The following is a 20,913-nucleotide window of genomic DNA, read 5'->3' on the forward strand; positions in this document are numbered from 1 at the left end:
TCCTGGTTGTCCACAATTGTAACAAGACAGGGTGCCTTGTCGACATTTTCCTGGGTGGAATTTTTTGCATTTCGGACACTTTGGATATGTGCGGTTGCTGGCTGTGTTGTTGCTATGCTTGAACTGCTTATTCTTCCCACTACGATTGTTTCCTTGCGGATTGACTCGCTTTCCATTTCCATTGTTCCCGCCTTGACTAATAATCTTATTGAGTTGTCCATTAGGGTTCAGTGGTGGACGTCGATTTCTGTCGCTGGTGCTCTCGTTCTTCTGTAGAGCTTTTTCTTCTTTGCGGGCTTTGAAGAACTGAGCTCGTTCCTCCTTGACTTGAGCTTGTTGATATTCCGCTCGCAAGGCTCTCTCAAAGCATTCCCCTACAGTTTGAGGCGGTTGGTTACCACTTTCAATTGCAAGGGCTAGCTCTGGTCGGAAGACTTCCATTAGACGTCGCACACGCTCTATTTCAATGGGGACTAGGTGCGGGCATAATCTTGATAGTTGCGTAAATTTTCGAACTGCTTCAGTTATTGTCAAGGTACCTTGCTTGAGCTCATTGAACTCTTTTTGTTGAAGGTTCATGGCTCTCATGTTGACGTATTTCATGTTGAACTCCTGTATGAAGTCTTCCCAATTCATGATGTTGACATCCCATCGCAGTGCCACTGTCTCCCATAAATATCGAGCGCCTTTCTTGAGCACAAAGGTTACACACCGGACCTTCTCACGCTCGTTCATATCCATGAAGTTGAGGATCATCTGAACATCAGAAAACCATTCCTCAGCAATCAGGGGATCTTATGAGCCATCAAACTCTGGAGCTCCCATTCTTAGGAATCGATAAAACAACTCCAATCGCATCATGGCCCCAACCTCTCTGTTGGCTGCTTGAGGAGCTACTGGGGGTGTATGTTTGCGGGTGGGGCTTGGTTTGCTACCCTCTCTCCAGGATGTAGCTCATTTCTTAGCCCTTGAATTTCTGCTTCTTGAGCTTGTAGTCGTTGTTGAAGCGCAGCAACTATTACTGCAAGATGATCTTAAGCTTGTGGTTGTGCTGCTGGATTTGGGATTTGGGGGTTTGGCCTCGCCGGCCTTCTACCCCTCGTGGTTCGAGCTCTTCCTCTCGTTGCAGGGGGTGGAGGTACATCACTCGCGAGGACTCTAGCTGTGTTTCTTATCGGACGTGACATTCTGACATGTTAAATAAACAATGAGTTAGAGGGAGTTTTGGTGTACGAACCTTAAGGTAAGAGTGTATAGACATGTTTGAGGAGAACTTTATTTTTATTTAAAAAAAATTCTTTTCATTACAAAGGTTACAACGCTATCTTTGCACAAAGAAAGAAACGAAATAAATGAAAAAGGGAAGAACTAGTCGGTAACGTTTCCTAGATCGTCAACGGGTTCTTTCGGGTCTTCTTCCGGATCTTCCTCCTCATCCTCTTCCCAAGCTTCTTCTAAGGCGATGTTTGCTTGTGCTTCTAAGGCAATGACATTGAGAATATCATGAAGAAAAATATTAACATCAATCTGTCTTGGAGGGAACATTACGGCTGGCCTCATATGGTGGGGTAGGCTATCCCAGTAATGATTTATGAGTGGTAAGTCCCCGACTTCGTCTGGTAGTCTAACATTAAACTTGGTATAGAATCGTAAGGTGTAGCTCCTGAGGCTTTCTCCTTCTGCCCAACCCTATGCTACGAGTTCATCATAGTATCGTTCGATCCATTGTGCTCCCATGAGACATTCGCGGTCAAATTGGTTTGTGATTGCTTATCTAAAAACCTCTCCACGTAAGAAAAGGACGAACTCTTCGAATGCTTTCCCACCATTTATGAGCATTTCCCGTGAGTTGAAGTACGGCTAAGTCCTTCCATAGGCGTTTTGGAATTTGAAGCATTTAGAATAGGCGCCCAATATGATCAGATCACTCCCAAGCACGAGGCTCACCTACGCCGTTAAACTTCGGTGGTCTAGAATATTGGAAAGCGATTATGGCTCGTCTATCGGCTTCGGCCGTGAGAGTTGCGTTATTCATCCTTTCCTATTATTTAAGAGAATAAGTAAACGAAAAATATGTACTTACTTGAGTTGTAGATGCGTGGTCGTGTAACAAAGAGTAAAGGTGGATGGCAGGAAACCGCTCTGATACCAACTGTAACGACCCGATTTTTTTAAGTTGTTATCCAATCATAAAAGCTTCAAATTTAATTTCATACTTGCCAATAATTTTTTTTAAAAAAAAACTAGAACTGAAACAATTGTTTATTCTCAACTAAATACTTTAACTCTAGAGTATAATAATATAAATAAATACAAAAATTATTTCTTCATAACTAAGATAATTATTTTGTCTTAGAGAGGTTATAAATATAAAAAAAACATGTTTAACACATTTAAAATAATAACATGGCAGCGGAAAACGTTTTATTTAGCGTATCAGTATCCATCCCTACGCTGTACTCTTGTCGCCACCACGATCCAAATTCAAAGTCATTTACATTGCACATTTCCTACGATGCGAACGAAGAAAAACATATACAAACATGTGAGCTAAAGCTCAGTGAAATTCATGTAAAACTCACAAAACATTTTTTCTACATAATAATAAATGAACATTATGAAGGTTTATTAAGTCTTATTATCAACGTGATACATATCTTGTTACTTGATTCATGATTTTCGGGGACCCATAGTGATCGTATCGTATCGTGCGCATGAGGCTTATGGAAACAATGCGGCCAAACATTGATTCCGCCCTCCCTGAACATGTACGACTCACCTTATCGAGACATAAACGTCTATGAGGTGGGTCGCAAGAACCTACTTAATATTCTCACTTGCATACTTATTAAATCATTTTCATGGTAAAGTTCATGAAATAAAATAAGTCTAAAGCATACTTGAAAATTCTTGGATAAAGATACTTTTCTACATATTGAATATAGTTCACAAATATGGTAAGATAAACTTGGAAACATAATAATGTAATCTAACATGCATATAGTAATAAAATCATACACATCAATAAAATTAAATAATATTACACATGATATTATTTTGAACTAATTCGCATTGTAGTGAGATTAACTCACCTCTCGATCTCAAGATACTTAGCACTCGAGCTAGGATTCCGACTCTTTCTCGAACCTATATGAAATTAACTTATGAGCTTCTATAATCTACTCTTACAAAACCGAGCTTAAGTGATAAAAGAACTATAAGAATATTAAAGCTCTATGAACGATCTAAGGCTCGGGAAAACATGATGCATATCGAAATTATAATTTGAAAGTTTGTAAAAACGTTGCTCGAAAAATTACTTTCAGAATGACCTATAGTTACACTTTTGTTAATTAAAGATAGCTCGTGACTCGGAATTTGGTGATTCTTTTTGCAAAACAAAAATTAAACTTAATTTTATAATCTGTAAAACGTTCCCAAAATTATTTTGAAGTTCATTGAACAAATCTGTCCAGATGAGAAAACAGTTTCGGCACACAACCTTGAAAGTACTCGTTAAAACTCTTTAAAACTTCTTTTCTGAATTTTTTTTTGGAACATTTAAAAGACATAATAGATATATTTGAAAAAATATTTTTAAATTAAAACTATTACAACAACCTGTTTAAAAATATACTCCATAGCATGACATCACTTCTCGGGTCTTAAGGATATCTCCCAAGCAGTGTGCATTTAGAGGATTTCTTTGAACAAAATAAAACACATAAAATACTTATAAAAACATATTTTTAAAGAAGGCATATGTAGCTTCGTTTTGTTAGACTCCATTAACAATTTGAGTATTTAGAAGTGATAAAAACTAATTACCAAAATTACATAAAACAAAAGGCAGATTTGAAGAAAAATAAACATTTCATGCATGCATTGTAAGGTTCTAGTTTCTAGAGTTGGATATGAACATGGAAATAAAACTAAAACAAGAACATACTAAGGAACTATAATCATAAATAATTAAAAGGGGAAATTGCTAACCTCTTGGACTTGAAGAAAATGCAAGAATTATACTTCTCTTTGATCTCTAGAAGGAATTCTAATGGACTCCATATTTTTTTGAATTGTTTCTCTCCACTCTAATTCACTCTCTTCTCTATAGACTTTAGAAATTTTGTGATGAAGCTAGATGGCTTGGAGAAACCGTGCAAGTCTACCTCTCTCACTCTTCTATTTTTTTTTAATTTTTTTTCCTTATTGAAACACACCCACAACCTTACACATCCATACAGTCATACACTCAAAATGATGTTCTATTGATAAGGTTGCTCTTATCAAGTCATTGGAGATGACAAAATTATGACACACCCAAAAATACTACCATACACAAAGCAACTTTCAAGACAACAATTTTTTGTCTTACTAGAACAACCTTACATGGATAGACCAAGAGAAAACAAGTTAAAGTTAGGTTTTTCATGCCACAAAGAAAAGTGTCACATTGCTAGAAGTTGTAAATGTGTCACAATATAAAAATGTGTCACATTCTTGATTAAAATCACTAAAAGTGATTTAATGAAATTGATTCATTAAACATGAAATTAAATATCTCATGACATGAGGTGTTATAAAAATTAAATGTTGACTTTTTGATCTTGAGTCAACTTTCTTAAAATAGAAAGTTTGACTCGAAACGAGAACTTCCTAAATTAGAAATAATTTCCGAGAGTGTCTAAAATGATTTTTGAGCATGATGTTCCACAAAATTTGTCATTGATATTGGACTATTTCAAATAGAACATATGAATAAAGCTGGAAACGTAATAAGGAAAATTCGAAATGTCAGAGAGATAGTGCAACTTCCAATGGCTTGTGTTTTCAACACGCGCCCTCAAGCTTGATATTGATGTTGAGAAGATCAAGCTTGCTACACAGCTTGAAAAAATAGCTCGAGGAAGAGGTTTGGTGAGGATGTTTGTGAGTTGATGACACATTGGAATTTACTCCATTTAGATGATCTTTGACTCTATCTTCTCACTGATGAAGTGACGATCAATCTCGATATGCTTGGTTCTGTCGTGATGAAATGGATTTTTAGCAATGCTGAGGGCAGCTTGATTCTCGCATAGAAGCCTGATAGGTCCTTTGAAATTGATCTTGAGGTCGTCAAGATTCATTTTCAACCATATGCGTTCACACATTCCATTCTCTAATGATCTTCGTTCGACTTCAGCACTACTTCACGAGACTACAAATTGTTTCTTGCTACGCCACATGACGAGATTCCCCCATACATAGGTGCACATGTATGATGTCGATCTTTGATCCGAGACATACCCTGCCCAATCTGCATCAGTGAAAACTTCGATACCTCGACTTCTTCATTTCTTGAAGGAGAGACCTGTTCCTAGAGCAGATTTGAAGTATTGGAGTATTCGCATGACTGCTTCCATGTGAGTTTTCGAGGGATTACTCATGAATCTACTGATCAGGCTTACTGCGAATCCGATGTCTGGTCTAGTGTGAATGAGGTAGATGAGTTTTCCTATTAGCTGCTAGAATATTTATTTATCGGTGGCGACCTTGGTTGAGCGAGCTACTAGCTTCACATTTGGATCCATTAGAGTATTAGTTGGTTTGCAATCGAGCATGCCAGTTTCCTTGAGAAGATCCATTGTGTATTTACGTTGAGATAGAGAGATACCTTTCTCAGATCGTGCGACCTCCATGCCTAGGAAGTATCGCAAGCTTCCAAGATCTTTGACTTCGAACTCGGATGAAAGTTTGCTTCAATCTCTTTATTCTTCAAGATCATCTCCAATAATGATTATGTCATCCACATACACAATGGGGATGGTCTGCTTGCCTTGAGTTGAGATCTTTGAGAATAACGTAGGATCTACTTGGCTTTGTGAGTTGTCGCACTGTTTGAGCACATGAGTGAACTTTTCGAACAAGGCTCGAGGAGACTGCTTGAGTCCGTATGGTGACTTTTTGAGTTTGCTGACTTTGTTGGTATCTTGACGGTTTTTGAAGTTTGGTGGATTTGCATGTAGACTTCTTATTCCAGTTCGCCATTTAGGAAGGCATTCTTTACATTGAGTTGGATAAGTGGCCAATCTAAGTTGGCTGCTAGAGAGAGAAGAATTCTGATGGTGTTGAACTTAGCGACTGGTGCGAAGATTTCTTGATAATCAATGCCATTTGCTTGAGTGTATCCTTAGCAACAAGACAAGCTTTGAATCTCTCCACAGAGCCATCTGGGTTGTGTTTGATGAGGAATAACCTTCTGCATCCTACAGTTTGTTTGTTAGGTGGCAGCTCGGTGATTTCGCATGTGTTATTTTGCTCGAGGGCTTGAATTTCTGCATGACTAACATCTCTCCAAGCTGGGATATGGATGGCTTCTTTGATTGATTGTGGTACCTTTTCCAGATCTAATTTTGTCTCATAGGCTTGATAGCTCGCTGAGAGATTCCCATAGTACACATATTCTTCCATCCTATATGGACCACATGAACAAGCAGGTTTTGTCAAGGCGATAGGTAAGTCCGGAGATTAGATGTTACCTTGTTCATTAATTTTGGTGTTCAGGATTAGAGAGACATCATGTGTGCGAGCTTGTGTCGAACTCTGGGTAAAGTTTAGGTCGCAAGGAACTTCCGAACTGGATTCTAATGGTCCATGATTTAACAAACTAGACACGAGATTGTTTGTAATATTCGGACGAGTTTGAGATGAGTCATCAGGCTAGGTGGCAAAGGATTCGGAGCTGAACTGATGTTTGGATTGATGATGAGCCAATTTGGGGAGTCAACATCGTTGTTCTCCCCCTGATGAGAAGAATTGGTGAAGTATGGACTCAGTTCTTGAAAAGTAACGTCCATAGATACTATAAATTTTCTGGAGGTGGGTTCATAGCATTTGTAGCCCTTCTGAGTTGTTGAGTAGCCCTTTTGAGTTAAACATGGATGAAAGCCTCCTACCACCATTACCGGTAATGAAATTATTGCTCTACCTCCTGAAAAGTGGACAGATGTGCATCGCAGGGACGCCAATGGGAACTCTAAGGCAATGAATGCTATTTTCTCTGCAGTTGATGATAACGTCTTCAAACTGATCTCTAACTATGAGATTGCTGAGGAAGCATGGGACATCCTCACTGTTGCTCACCTATCTCTATTAAAGATGAAGAGACTATAGCAGAATACAGTGCTAGAATTTATGATATCTCCAATGAATCTTATTCTCTTGGAGAGACAATTGACAATGCCAGGTTGGTAAGCAAAGTGCTTAGACAATTGACAATGCCATGAAGGCTCTTGCTATAGAAGAAACTCATGATCTGACTACTATGAAGCTTGATGAGCTGTTAGGATCTGTCGGAACATATGAGATGAACCTCAAGGATAAAGAACAAAAGTCAGATAATAAGTGTAATGTATAAACTTTTGTAAACGCTCGACTTGTGAATTTGAATAAAATGAACGGGTTTTATCTCAAATTCTTGTTGCATATGAGACGTCCTTAAATTTTAAAAATCTTGAAAAAAGAAAATATTTAAGGTCGACGAAATTTCGGAATAAGGATATTCGAGTGAACTCGTATTATTTTCGAATATAATTATTCGGAACATACTCGGAGATTTAAAAATCTCAAGAGTCAAAATAAATTCCGAGATCCCTTAAATATATTTAAGATAACGGGAAATAATAACAATTTTCTCGATTATTTTTTCAAGATTATTTTTAATTAATTAAGGATAGGATTGTGAGATTTTATTTTGGAAGGACTTAAGTGCAACGTTTTGAAGGACGAGATTGAAACAAAAGAGTAAAGAGGGGTTGTTTTAGGAGAGGCGTGTCAAATTTTTATTGGGCCACTTGTGCACATGTGGCGTAAGTGAGGATGCCATGTGGCAATTTTTCCCCTCTTATCCTCTCTTTCTCGGCCACCTCATCATTTCTCTCTCTTTCTTTTCTTTCTCCTTCTCTCTTTCTTCTTCTCTTCTTGTCCCGCGCGAGAAATCCTTCTGCAGACAAACAAAGAAAAAAACATTTCGGCCATCTTCTTCAAGCCTCACCGAGCTTCATCATCACCACAATCTCCATTCCCTCTCTTCTTCCATCCCTCTCGTACGTGCGCCATCTCCGCCGTGAGCCTCTATCACCGCGCGCTCTGAGCTGAGGAGAACGAGACGCCGCCGCGAGCTAGAGGCGAGCGCCGACCAAGAGAGGACGCCGGAGAATCAGAGAGAGAGCGCCGAGGAGTTGGATTTCACGAAAAGAAGTAAGGAATTTCTCTTCCTCTTATTGATTTATGATTAGGGTTCTAAGATTCGATTTTGGGGGTTTTTTTTATCCGAGTTGAAATCAGTAAAATTGGTTGGTTTTATATGTTTATTGAGCTCGGATATTGATGATTATAGCTTGATTTTGAGGTTTGAGCACGGATTTCTTGTTACAGGTTGAATTTTGGCCGAATTTGGATATCTAGGGTTTGGGAACCCGAATTTTGGGGGCTTTTGGATTTTCTGAGGAATGATTAGTGATTCTGAAACGTGTTATGACTCTTTTAGTGTTTGGGTTTTGATTGACAAGCCTCGTTTTGAATTGTTATGATTTTGGACGAATTTTTTTAGTAATATGTTATCTTCGCCGTGTGTTTGTTGTGGCCGTGGGCTTGGTTTTGGCTGTGTGTTTCCGGTCTGACTATGTTGTCTTGATTTCTGAGCCTTGGGAGTTTTTGTGATTGTTTTCGTGTTAGGACGTTTCCGGTTGGTTGGATTCGTGTTGAGTCGATTGAATTGGTGAATTGGTTATGGGTTCGGGTTTTGAATCGTGATATCGGGATTTCAAGATTTTGTCATGTTTTGGGAATCGTGAATTGAGTCATTATCGGATTCCAGGTTTGAATTACAGATCTTGACGGACGGACGGGATTCAGACGAGTCAAGAGCGACAAGACCGGTTCCTGAAGACATCAAGTTAAAAGAGTTATCGAAATAAAGCTCGATTAACTCGTGAGTCGTTTATCGCTTTATACAGTTAGACTCGAGTTGTAATTTTTGGATTTGAGATTGTATTAAGGGATTATTAATAATTTATTTAAGAATGTTCGAGAATTTAAATTCTGGTTAATTAATTCAGAATTCTCGGTTTGTATGATTTTTCGGATTATTCATTTAATTTATTTAAGACTCGTTAACTAATGATTTGGATTTTATTTCGTACTCGTTCTCTGGTACGAACTCGCACGAGTCTTGAATAAGTTTAAATTCCGAAAAGCCGAGAAATAAGTGATTTAAATTCTCGAACCCCTGAATCGACTCGCAGTAAATCCCGATAACAAACCTTAAGCTCGTCAGCTTTTTCCGAATCATTGACTAATGAGATTTCAACTTCAGGTTTTAGTTTCTCGACGCTTCAGGACGTGTTAACGCTTCAGGATGTATAGAGTCTCGGGAAGCGTGAAAAGCAAAGAAACTTCGGAAGTCAACAAGTTTTCAGACGATCTTTTCCAGGTAAGTGAGGAGACCTAAGTCAACTACTTACCAAGGGAATAACCCTGTTTGTTTGTGCATTTGTTTTCTAGTAAACAAGAGTAGGTGAAAGCCCTAAAATGAATAAACTTAAAAGTTAAGGCTTCGGCCACTCTTGCTTGAAAACTTAGTTCGGGTACGCCCGTTAGGTTTAAATGCTAACTTGAACCAGCCACGTTGCTGCTTTGTTGTAATTAGATCCCTCTACTAACCATAGAGTTTGGCTAGATCTGAGGTGACATGAGAGCATGTTAGACTCTCGGATTCGAGCCGAGGGTAGAAGTACCGGGAGTCACGTCCTGAGTCTTCAATCTAAAACACTTAACGAGCATGAAAGGGAAACCATAATTCTTTCGAGATTTATCCCGAGACGCTCTCCTGTTTGTAATTAGTTGTGTACTCTATAAGCTAGAGTATCCAAATAATAAATAATGTTGTCGGTGGTACCCACGAGTTCCGACTCGTGTTGAGGACTAAGACGGTCCTGATGGCGCTGAGTACTCCACGGGAGTTGCTGAGAGCACCCCGTTCTGGCAATGGGAAAGGTCGCCCCGGCGAGCCCATTTGTTGTGTCATGACGGCACGTAGCGCCGGCGCCCAAACGAAGATGGTACCACTAGTGGATCCCAGACAGTTTTAAATCACTAAAGCCACTGATGACTACTGCTCGAAGTCTAAGGTTGGCTTCTTGTCATTCCAAGGGTTGTAGTAGGGGATGTTGTATAACCTTGTGGAATGGCAAGTGATAGCGTAGAGTGAGGCCCCGCGTTAGGCATGCTCTTGATCATATGCATCCGCATTCTGTATTCTTATGTATTTGTTTGCACGTCACATGACATTAGTCGTTTTACTTTATAGTTAGACTCCCACTTACTGAGTCAATCGACTCATAGTTTTATGACCCTTGGTAATGTAGATAAGGGAAAAGCTTGTAAGCGGGAAACAAGATTGAAGACCAAGACCGAGCACGTATTGCCTTGACCTATGGGCTATGGGGTTTCTTAATCGAGGGTTAGTATCTTCTGATAAAACATTCCGGAACATATTTGTATAGGAGTCACTATAAGACTCTAAGTTATAAAAGCGAAAAATTTCCCCGAATTTTCGCAAACTATTTTATTATATAATCTTATGAGATATTATGTTTAATTAATGTGTTTATATTATGAGTTATGTGTAGATTTGAGTTGATCAGTCGCAGTTCGTGGGCGAGTTGTCGCTCGCGGGTCGTGACAATAAGACTAAAGGAATAACGTTGAAGATTGAAGCTGTTCCAGAAGAAGAAAATGAATTCACAGATCACATGGCATTTCTTGCAAGAAACTTTGGGAAATTCATGAGGAAGATGAGGCAGACAAACGGTGGTCAAGAGCAGCAGTATATGTCTAGCTCTTAGAACAAAAGAGAAGGAAACCTCCAAAATAAGATTTGTGGTCGTGAAGGAAGCAGGAGCAACCAAGGAGACAAGTCCAGGAGGATTCAGTGCCATGAATTTGAAGGTTTTGGGCATATAAATGTTGAGTGTGCTAACACTATAAAGAAGAACAACAAATCATTTGTTGCATGCTAGAGTAACTATCGTCGCACGAAAATGAACAACGATTTAAAGCTTCGGGCGGTTCGACCCAAGGCCGGACCAAGTGGCCGCACCCGAGCCAAAGTTGTGAACTCGAAAGTCTCAAGTTGGGTTTCCTCCAGTCGGAGGGCTTCTCAGAGGAGAGAAAGGGTGAATAGGGGGAGTGACCGTGCTTTTTGTATAAGCTTTCTACGTACCCGTGTGTGGGATCAAGCCAGAACTAGTTTAAAGCGTATATAACGGTGTATGAGGCGCGGAGCCTGGGGAGTGTGCTCGTCATAGGAAACGTAGCACCGAGTTTTCCCCGAGCGATGTCTCGACTCTAGGATCGAGTTACCCGGGAGAGAATGTGTGTTTTCACTCTTTTGGAGGCGTGAGAGACTCTCAGTCGAGAGTTCCTTGTCGTGGCGGGCATGCAGGACGCGTAGGCGATTTTCTGTCGAAAATCGTGGACGCATCTAGTGTGCTAGACTTGTAGGGGAATTTCAGTGGAAAATCTTGGGAGTGCGCTTGGACTCTAGACTAAGCGTTCGATCAGAAGAAGCGATGCTTGGGAGTGTCCGGGAGCGTTTCAGAATCTTTAAGAACGAGAAATCTTGCAGAAGGTGCTTCAGACCAAAGATGGCATCCAGAGAAGCAGAGAGAAGATTAGTATTTTCCGAGATCGAAAAGGATTGATTACCCCTCACTGGGGGGTATTTATAATAGTTGGAGGGGCCTAAAAGGCTCCTAGTTCGTCCATGACGGACTGGGGAGCGTGCTCTCCTAAAAAAAGGAGCAGCGTGGGTGCGCAGCGCGCAAAAGCCCCTGCGCGCGCGGGGCGCTCTTCTCGGGTAACGCACGCGCGCGTGCTTGCCCCAAGGGGTGCGCGGCGCACAGCGCTCCTGGCGCGCGCGCCTTTCTGGCGTGGCGTGTGGTTCACTGTGCGCACGTCCTTTTCCGAGGAGCGCACGCGTGCCTTCCTTGAGGGGCGTGCGACCCATCTCATCGTCGTTTGTTGGCCTTAGAGATCTTCGATGACCCGGCCCGTTTTGCCTTCGGGACTCGGGATTTCATGCAAGTTACGTGAAATGTAGAAGTCTCTACTCGAGGAGTTAAGGTCGACACGAGGACTCGTCAATCGACTTGTGGACACATAATTCTACTCGAGGAGTTATCTCGACTCGAGGAGTACGACTTGACTCGTGGAGCAAGGCTCGACTCAAGGAGCTGAAAGTTTGACACGAGGACTTGTCAGTCGACTCATGGCAGAAGGCTTGTCGCTCTTCAGGAATTCTGGCCTGACCATCGGCCCCTTGAACGGCGTGCCTTCTCGACGTTTCGGGTTTTTCGAAAATGATCGACAACAATAATAGTGATTTGGATTCCAGTAAGGGTGATGAAGATGTGAGCTTCATAGCTCTTAATGTGGTGACAAGTAAAAAACCTGACGACAACACTGACAAGAAGATGGTTGAACAAGATGTTGACTTATGGAGCAGTGACGATGATATTGAAGTGACTGATGAAGAGATAGTCAAGAACTAGCACCCGCTGAACGAAAAGTAACTTGTCATACTCGAGCATAACAAGATGCTTAATCAGAACATTATTGGGTTAAAGCTTGAGAATAACGAACTAGAAAAGAAAATTCTTAAGCTCTCCACCAAGAATGAACAACTTTTAGCGACAATCGAGAACTTAAAAGAACAAGTGAAGAGTAAACATAAGGCTTTCTCAGAATTGAGCCATCTCAAGAAAAATGTGAAGATGCTTAATTATGGTACCAGTGACCTGGAGTCTATTCTAGCTACTCAGAGGAGAAGTAGGAACAAAAGAGGTATTGGTTTCCATGGAGAGACTTCTTGTGGTTCCATCAAGTTTATCAAGGGTAGTGGAAATGTTACATGCAACGATGTAAAGAAGACTTTCGAGGCTCCAGTCTCAAGCATTCTACCCAACTCTAGAGGAAAGATAATTGGATTTGTCACTAGTGCAATTGCGCTGGTCACATCAAACCCTATTTTTTTTCAGGTATCTTGCAGATCTCAGATTGAACAAGATAGAGAAGCCTGTGTTTTCCAAACCGCTTACTCCTATCATTGATAATGGAGAGTCAAGAAGCAGGTGATGTGTTTTGTGGCATATAGCTCTACTTGCCATGTAAAGGATGTTGGAATAGATCTAGGATTAAGAATAATTTATCGCTTCTAGCAAGCGGCGGAATATAAAAAATATTCTTTAAAACATGTAAAACGATTTTACTACCTAGACAAAGTGCATGAACATATAGTTTAAAATTAAAAACTATAAAGAGTTTTCATTCGGTACCAACCTCGCTTGAAGCTTGAGCGTTGAGAAGCCTTTGGAAATGTTGAATAGCTCGTCTCCCCACTTAGCTTGTCTCCTTCGTGTCTTCTTGAATCCGAGTAACCACGATAGTTTCTACCACTAGAGTCTTCGAGTTTAGAAAGGATTTAGTGTGTGGGCACTATTAAACACAATGACTCAAGAACTAGCTTAGAGTCAAATAGCTAATACAAAACGCTAGGTCTAATGAGCACCTAGGTGCCAAAACAAAAGAGCAAGAAGAAGAAGAAGAAGAAGAAGAAGAAGAAGAAGAAGAAGAAGAGAGAGAGAGAGAGAGAGAGAGAGAGAGAGAGAGAGAGAGAGAGAGAGAGAGAGAGAGAGAAGCTCTCAATCTCAAAAACTTATTTCAACATTGTGAATGAGGTCTAGTATTTATAGGAGAAGGGATTGCCTTGAAGAGGTAGTTTCATCTTTTCTATTGAATATCGCATATTCATGAACACAATCTTTATTTCCCATTCCTATCATAATAATACCAAGGTTGGAAATTTGTTTCCCTTTTCTCTATGTTGGCCGTCCATCACATAGCACATGTGCTATAAATTTGTTTCCTCTTTTCCTTTTGGCAGGTATCTTCATACATCCATGCACAAAATAATTTCCCTTTCTCTTGATGATGGCCACGGTTTTGTCTTCTAGAACAATCTTCTAGATGTTTCTTTATTTTTTCATGACAATACAAGAAAAGCCCATGTAGAATTTTCACATAAAATTCCATAAAATGAAATTCAATCCTCAAGTCCCAATTCTCAATGTTGGCCATGTGGATCAATTACATTGTCATCATATGACAATGTCCAAAATCTTATTTTGACATTTATACCATCTTATGTCCTTATGGACAAAATTACCCTTTAGACAATTCTCGTAAAATTCGTCTAGTTCAATACTTGAATAAAGCTTGAGCTAGCATGCTTGGACAAAAAAGTTCGCAAACCTTTTCCAAGTTCTAGCTTAATGTCAACTGACATCTCTCGGTTCAAATGAATATATTTTCTACTCAAAATTCTACTTAATTGTGATAAGTGGATCCATTGAATATTATATATGTTTACCCTTCATGAATATCATCAACTAGATGGGATTTATAAAATTACCATTTTACCCTTCTAGTTGTTATTTCCTCAACTCCTTTGTCACTTATGAATAAGGTAGAAACAATATATTGACGAAGAGCTAACAAGTCACATTGATTCATCCAAAAGAGTCATGACTCAATTTGGACACTGGTCAGCTCATTTATTCACATTCCAAGAAACAAAGCACGATGTGATATACGTTGCATTTCGGCAATCTTGTACATGAATTCCATATGTATGAGATCTTCACAAAGTTGTTCATGATATCTTCATAACTTAGTACTTCATCAATAGGTCTTTTCTATATCACATAGTGAATCTAGAACTCTGACTTTCTCAAATGAGAGTATGTAAGCTATGAAATGCTCATTTCAGGATTGAGGTAAGCATGGTGCAATTCATGCATAGTGACTTTGAGACAGAAGAAGTTAAATGGTTTTTTTTATGCTGTTTCTAGAAGTGCACTGGTCAATTCAGTCTCATAACCAGACATCATAGGTTCGACTAAAGACTAAGGTTTATCATAAAGCTTCAAACAAACAAGGAAGAATTGTTGTCAATGGTGCCCACAAGAAGAGTTGTAGTCTTTATATTGTACATTTGATGTAATAAAGTCTCTTGAAGACTCTTGCTTGTAATTGCTTATTCATTAATAAAAAGTTGAAACGTTCATTCATTCTTCCTTGTCTGGTTGAAGCTTTATGATAAAACATTAGTCTTTAGTCCATAAACAAACTAAACAACTTACGAAGAGACAAATGTAGATTTGCATGAACAAACTCTTCGTAGTTTGCTTAAAACGATATATTTGCAATCTAAGGGTCAAAGGACTATTGACCTCAGTATGATTGTTAGGAGAATCTATGATGTCTGGTTATGGGGCGTTGAGAGTTGGAGACTCTATAGTTCTTCTGGATATCTTCCGAAGGTACTGGATTGACCAGTGCACTTCTAGAGACAAGATAAGAACAAACCATTTAACCTCTTATGTCTCGAAGTCACTACGTATGAATTGCATCATGCTTACCTTAATCCTAAAATGAGACATGCCATTTCACAACTTACGTATTCTCATTTGAGAAAGTCAGAGTTCGGACTCACTATGTGATTTCGAACAGGGCCTATTGGTGAAGTACTAAGTTGTGAGAATGTCATGAGTAACTTTGTGAAGTTCTCATAGATATGGAATTCATGTACAAGATTGCTGAAATGCAATGTATATCACCTCATGCTTTGTTCCTTGGAGTGTGAATAAATGAACTGGCCAGTGTCCAAATTGAGTCTTGACTCTTTTGGATGAAACAATGTGACTTGTTAGCTCCTCGTCAATACATTGTTTCTAACTTATTCACAAGCGACAAAGGAGTTGAGGAAATAACAGCTAGAAGGGTAAAATGGTAATTTTGTAAATCCCGACTAGCTGATGGTATTCATGAAGGGTAAACATAGATAATATTCAGTGGATCCGCTCATCATAATTTTGTTGAATTCTTGAGTAGAAAATAAATTCATTTGAACCGAGAGATTTTCAGTGTCAACTCTTTAGTGGAGTGAGTTGACATTAAGCTAAACTTGGAAAAGGTTTGTGAACTTTTGAGTCCAAGTGTTTAGCTCAAGCTTTGGTCATTTGGATCCATGAGGTCTCTGTCACAAATCACATCAAGTAGGAATAGTTAAACTAGAAGCTAAGTCAAAACAAGAACGAGACAAGTTTTACGAAAATTGTCAAAAGGGTATTTCTGTCCTTTTGGACATATGACGAAATGAATGTCAATAGATTTTTTGACAAGGTCATATGATGACAAATGAAACTTAAAACACTCAGCCATTAATAGTTTATTAGGCCTTGAGGATTAATTTCATTTCATAGAATTTTACATGAAAATTCTTAATGAGTTTTTCTTATGTTGTCATGAACAAATGAAGAAACATCTAGAAGCTTCTTCTAGAAGCTCAAATTTTGTCCAACCCAAGGAAAATAAGGCTGAATTTCGTTCATGCCATAGTGGGAAAGAGAGTTTATTTTGTGCATTAATGTATGAAGATACTTTCCAAAAGAAAAAAGAGGAAACAAATTTCCTCTAGAAGGAAAATGCAATTTCGGCCAACTAAGAGAGAAAGCAAATGAGGAAACAAATCCAAAGGCTTCTAGAAGCTCATTTGGACGTGCAAGGGGTATGAGGAAACTACCTTTTGAAGGTAATCCTCCTCCTATAAATACCCCACCTCATTCCTCTCAATTCATTTATTCCACATAAGTTAGAGATTGAGAGACTATCTCTCTAGACCTTGTGGCCGAACTCCTCTCTCTCTCTCTCTCTCTAGTTATTTTTCGTTTTGTCTTGGCACCTAGGTCCTCATTTGACCTAGTGGTTTTAGCTCTTCGACTTTGAGACTTGTTCTCGAGTCGTCGTGTTTAAAAGTGCTCACTCACTAATTCCTTATTTCTCGAGTGATTCATGTGATAGAAACTTTCGTGGTTGCTCGAGTTGGCGAGGAAAGAAGAGAGACGTGCTGCGAGGGAGACGAACGTTGCAACCTTTTCCCAAAGCTTCTCAACGTTCAAGCTTCTAAGAAGGTTAGTAATCTTTAATGCTCATATTAGTTTTTATTTACATGTGCTTGCTCTTTGTCTAGGTTAGTAAAAACTGTTTTACTTTAAAAAGAAAATTTTTAAAATTCCGCCGCTTACCGAAGCGTTAAACTTTTTCTTAAACCCTAGATCTATTCCAACAAGAATGAATGAAAGTTTCAACTCTTTATTAATTATCCAACAGTTACAAGCAAGGGCCTTCGTGAGACTTTATTACATCAAATGCATATAAGCATCAACTATTACTCTTCTTGTGGGCACCAATGCCAACAGAGGAAACATGCTGGTACTTTGACAGTGGTTGCTCAGGTCATATGACTGGTGATAAAAAGTCACTCTTACAGATGAAGAAAAACAAGACTCAGACTATGACGTTTGGTGATGGTGGAAAGGTTGAAGTTGTTGGCAAATGAATTCATAATATGAAATGTGTTCCCCAACTTGAAGATATCCTCCATGTTAATGGACTAAAAGCTAATTTATTGAGAATAAGTCAAGTGTTTGGCAAATACCACATTGTTGTTATCACCAGTATGGGATGTAGGGTCCTTGACAAGGGTGACTTATGTGTTATGACATGAAGGAGGTCTTCTAACAATTTTTACCTTCTAGGAGATGAATGATCAACATCTCGATCAAGGTGTATGGTCAATAAATCTGATGAGATGAAATTGTGGCATAAGAGGATGGGGCATCTAAATGTTAAGTCTATGAAGAAGATTACAGCCGGTGGACTAGTCAGAGGAATCCCCGAGCTTAAGACTTCTCACAAGAGTACCACTCAGATCAACACTACTAGACCTCTCGAGCTGCTCCATATGGACTTGATGGGTCCCTTTCAAGTTGAGAGCCTAAGTGGTAAAAATTAACCTTTTTTTGTGTGTTGATGATTACTCTTGCTATTTATGGGTTAATTTTCTTTGAAATAAATAAGATGTTGTCAAAGCCTTTATCGTGTGTGCACCAGGCTTCAGAGGGAGAAAGGTGTTGGTATATCCTCTGTCAGAAGCGACCATGTAAGGGAATTCAAGAACATACAATTTTCTTATTACTAAGATACTCAGGGTATCTATCATCTATTTTCTTCTACTGTCACTCCTTAGCCGAACAGCCGAATAGAGTTGTTGAGCGCAAAAATCGGTCCTTAGTAGAGATGGCGAGAGTTATGATTCATGCTAAGGGAATTCGTCTTAAATTTTGGGCTGAAGCTATTAATACCTCATGTTACATCATCAACTGCACCGGTATTGAAAAGACATGTTATGAGTCGTGGAAAGAGAAAAATCCCTCCATCATATATTTTCACATCTTTGAAAGTGTATGCTACATTCTTAATGATAGGGAGTATAGGACGAAATTCGACCCCAAGAGTGATGAAGGCATTTTCCTAGGCTATTCGACCACCAGCCGGGCCTACGGAGTCTTTAATAAGCGTACTCACTCTGTAATGGAGTCAGTCAACGTGACTATAAAGGATAAAAATGAATCTAAAGCTCATGATGATGAAGATATTGATACATTTCCAGATGTTCAAGAAGTTGGTCAGACAAAGACTTCAGCACCTATTCATGATAAATTTCCTGGTTCATCTAAAGATGAATCTGTTCAGGACTTGAATGAGAAGCAAGCCTCCAAAAGTAATCCCAGCAAGGCTCTACAACCATCTTCGAGGATTCATAAACATTATCCTATATCCTCCATTATTGGTGATCCAAGTGTCGGATGGAAAATCAGAGATAAACCTACTATCAACTATCGAGATATGATTAGTCATTCTTGCTTTTTATTTCGTGTATTGAGGCCAAAATATAAAAGAAGCAATAGTTGATGAATACTGGATAGTTTCTATGCAAGAAGAGCTTGGTGAATTTGAGTGGATACTCTCGGATTGAAGGTGTAGGCTTTGAAGAAACCTTCGCCCTTGTTGCAAGATTAGAAGCAATCAGTCTCCTTCTTGCCCTTGCATCTCATCTGAAGTTCAAACTTCATAAAATGGATGTCAAGAGTGCCTTCTGAATTTTTTCTCAATGAGGACGTGTATGTTGCTCAACCAAAGGGCTTTGAAGATCCTCATAATCTAGATCACGTGTATAAACTAAAGAAGGCCTTGTATGGGTTGAAGCAAGCTCAACATGCTTGGTACAAGAGGCTGACCATGTTTTTAGTCAATCATGGCTATGTTTGAGGGAGTAGACAAAACTCTGTTTGTCAAACACAAAAGGTCAGATTTTATTAGTGCTCAGATTTACATTGATGATATTGTGTTTAGTTCCCAGTTCTCACAAGTTGGTTTAACAGTTTGTTGAACAAATGCAAAGAGAATTTAAGATGAGTATGGTTGGTGAACTATCTTATTTTCTCGGGCTTCAAGTCATGTAGAAAGATGAGGGAATCTTCATCTCCCAGAGTAAATACACATGTAATCTGGTGAAGAAATTCGAGCTAGATAAAACTGCTCACAAGAGGATTTCCGGCTGCTACACACATCCAGGTTCTAAAAGATGAAAATGAAGTCTCTATTAATCAAAATCTCTATAGACATTATTAGGAGTTATTAGTACTTGACTGCAAACAAACCTGACATCTCCTATGTTGTTGGAGTGTGTGCTAGATATCATTCAAATCCTAAAGAAAGTCATCTCTCTTCTATCAAGAGAATAATCAAGTATGTGTGCGGCACAATTGATTATGGTATTTGATATACCAATGACACCAGTGCATGCATTGTGGGGTACTGTGATGCGGATTGAGCTGGGAGTGTTGAAGACAGGAAGAGTACATTTAGTGCTTGCTTCTTTTTGGGTAACAATCTCGTGTTTTGGTTCAGCAAGAAACAGAACAACATATCTCTATCTACAGCTAAGGCAGAATACATTGCTGCAGGAAGTAGTTGTGCTCAGATGTTACGGATGAAACAAATTTTGTGTGAGTATGGTGTTCAACAAGATGTTATACCCATCTACTGTGAGAACATGACTGCCACTGCCATCTTGAAGAACCTAGTACAACATTTGAGAACGAAGGATATCGATTTCAGGCTCATTTCATCAAAGAGCTAGTTGAAAAGAAGGTCATTGAGTTGAAGCATCTGTCTACTAACGATCAACTAGCAGATATTTTCACCAAACCCCTTGATTGTGCTCATTTTGAAACACTTAGATCCTCATTGTGTCTTTGTGTTGTTGAGAATTAATTTTCTCATGTAGCATGTCTGTCAACAATGTTTACATTTGACTATTTTTTTGTTGACGTGGAATTGAGGGGAGTAACATCGTGGATTTATGATCTTTTCCACTTGCTACTTTTTTTGGTTCGAGTAATGGGTTCCCGATTGTGTTTTGAGTCAATTTGATAGTAGGATGTATGGTCTTTAAAAAGGGGAATGTGATTTGCAACCGTTCCGCTTCCTTTGCAAAATCCTATAATGTGATATTCAACGAGAACTTTAAATTAATCCATCTTTTATTCTATCGTTTTCACAAGTTAAACCAAAACATGTCACCCTTTTTTTTTATCTCTCTCCAAGTTAATGGAGTCATTATCGGATTCAAACATGTCACCCTTGTCGATATTGTAATGCGATATTTTTTGAAAAATTGAAATTCACCTCTCACGTACGTCATATTGTTCGCACGAGCTAAACTAAAACACACCACCTTTATTATGTTACTCAATTTCAATAGAGCCGTTACCGCATTCCAATAACTACATGTCGTGATGTTTAACATTCACCTCTTATTGTCCAAATATGTTAACATTCACGACATTTCATTACAACATTGTGAGTAATTTTTCATGATTTTTTCCTACCTCTCTCCTGACT

General features: G+C 39.0%; 1 long non-coding RNA gene across 1 annotated transcript; it reads left to right on the top strand.

Annotated features, from left to right (window-relative positions):
• The first annotated feature begins 7,978 nt into the window (after window positions 1–7,978).
• Window positions 7,979–10,977, top strand: LOC149404630 (uncharacterized). Its single transcript, XR_016295492.1, has 4 exons — window positions 7,979–8,241; window positions 8,419–8,974; window positions 9,359–9,475; window positions 10,410–10,977. It is a non-coding gene; the product is annotated as an uncharacterized LOC149404630 (long non-coding RNA).
• The last annotated feature ends 9,936 nt before the right edge of the window (window positions 10,978–20,913 follow it).

This window comes from Urtica dioica, chromosome 2 (genome assembly GCF_054948205.1).
Source record: "Urtica dioica subsp. dioica isolate 48M chromosome 2, U.dioica_male_clone48M_v1_H2, whole genome shotgun sequence".
In the NCBI taxonomy this organism is placed as follows: Eukaryota; Viridiplantae; Streptophyta; class Magnoliopsida; order Rosales; family Urticaceae; genus Urtica; species Urtica dioica.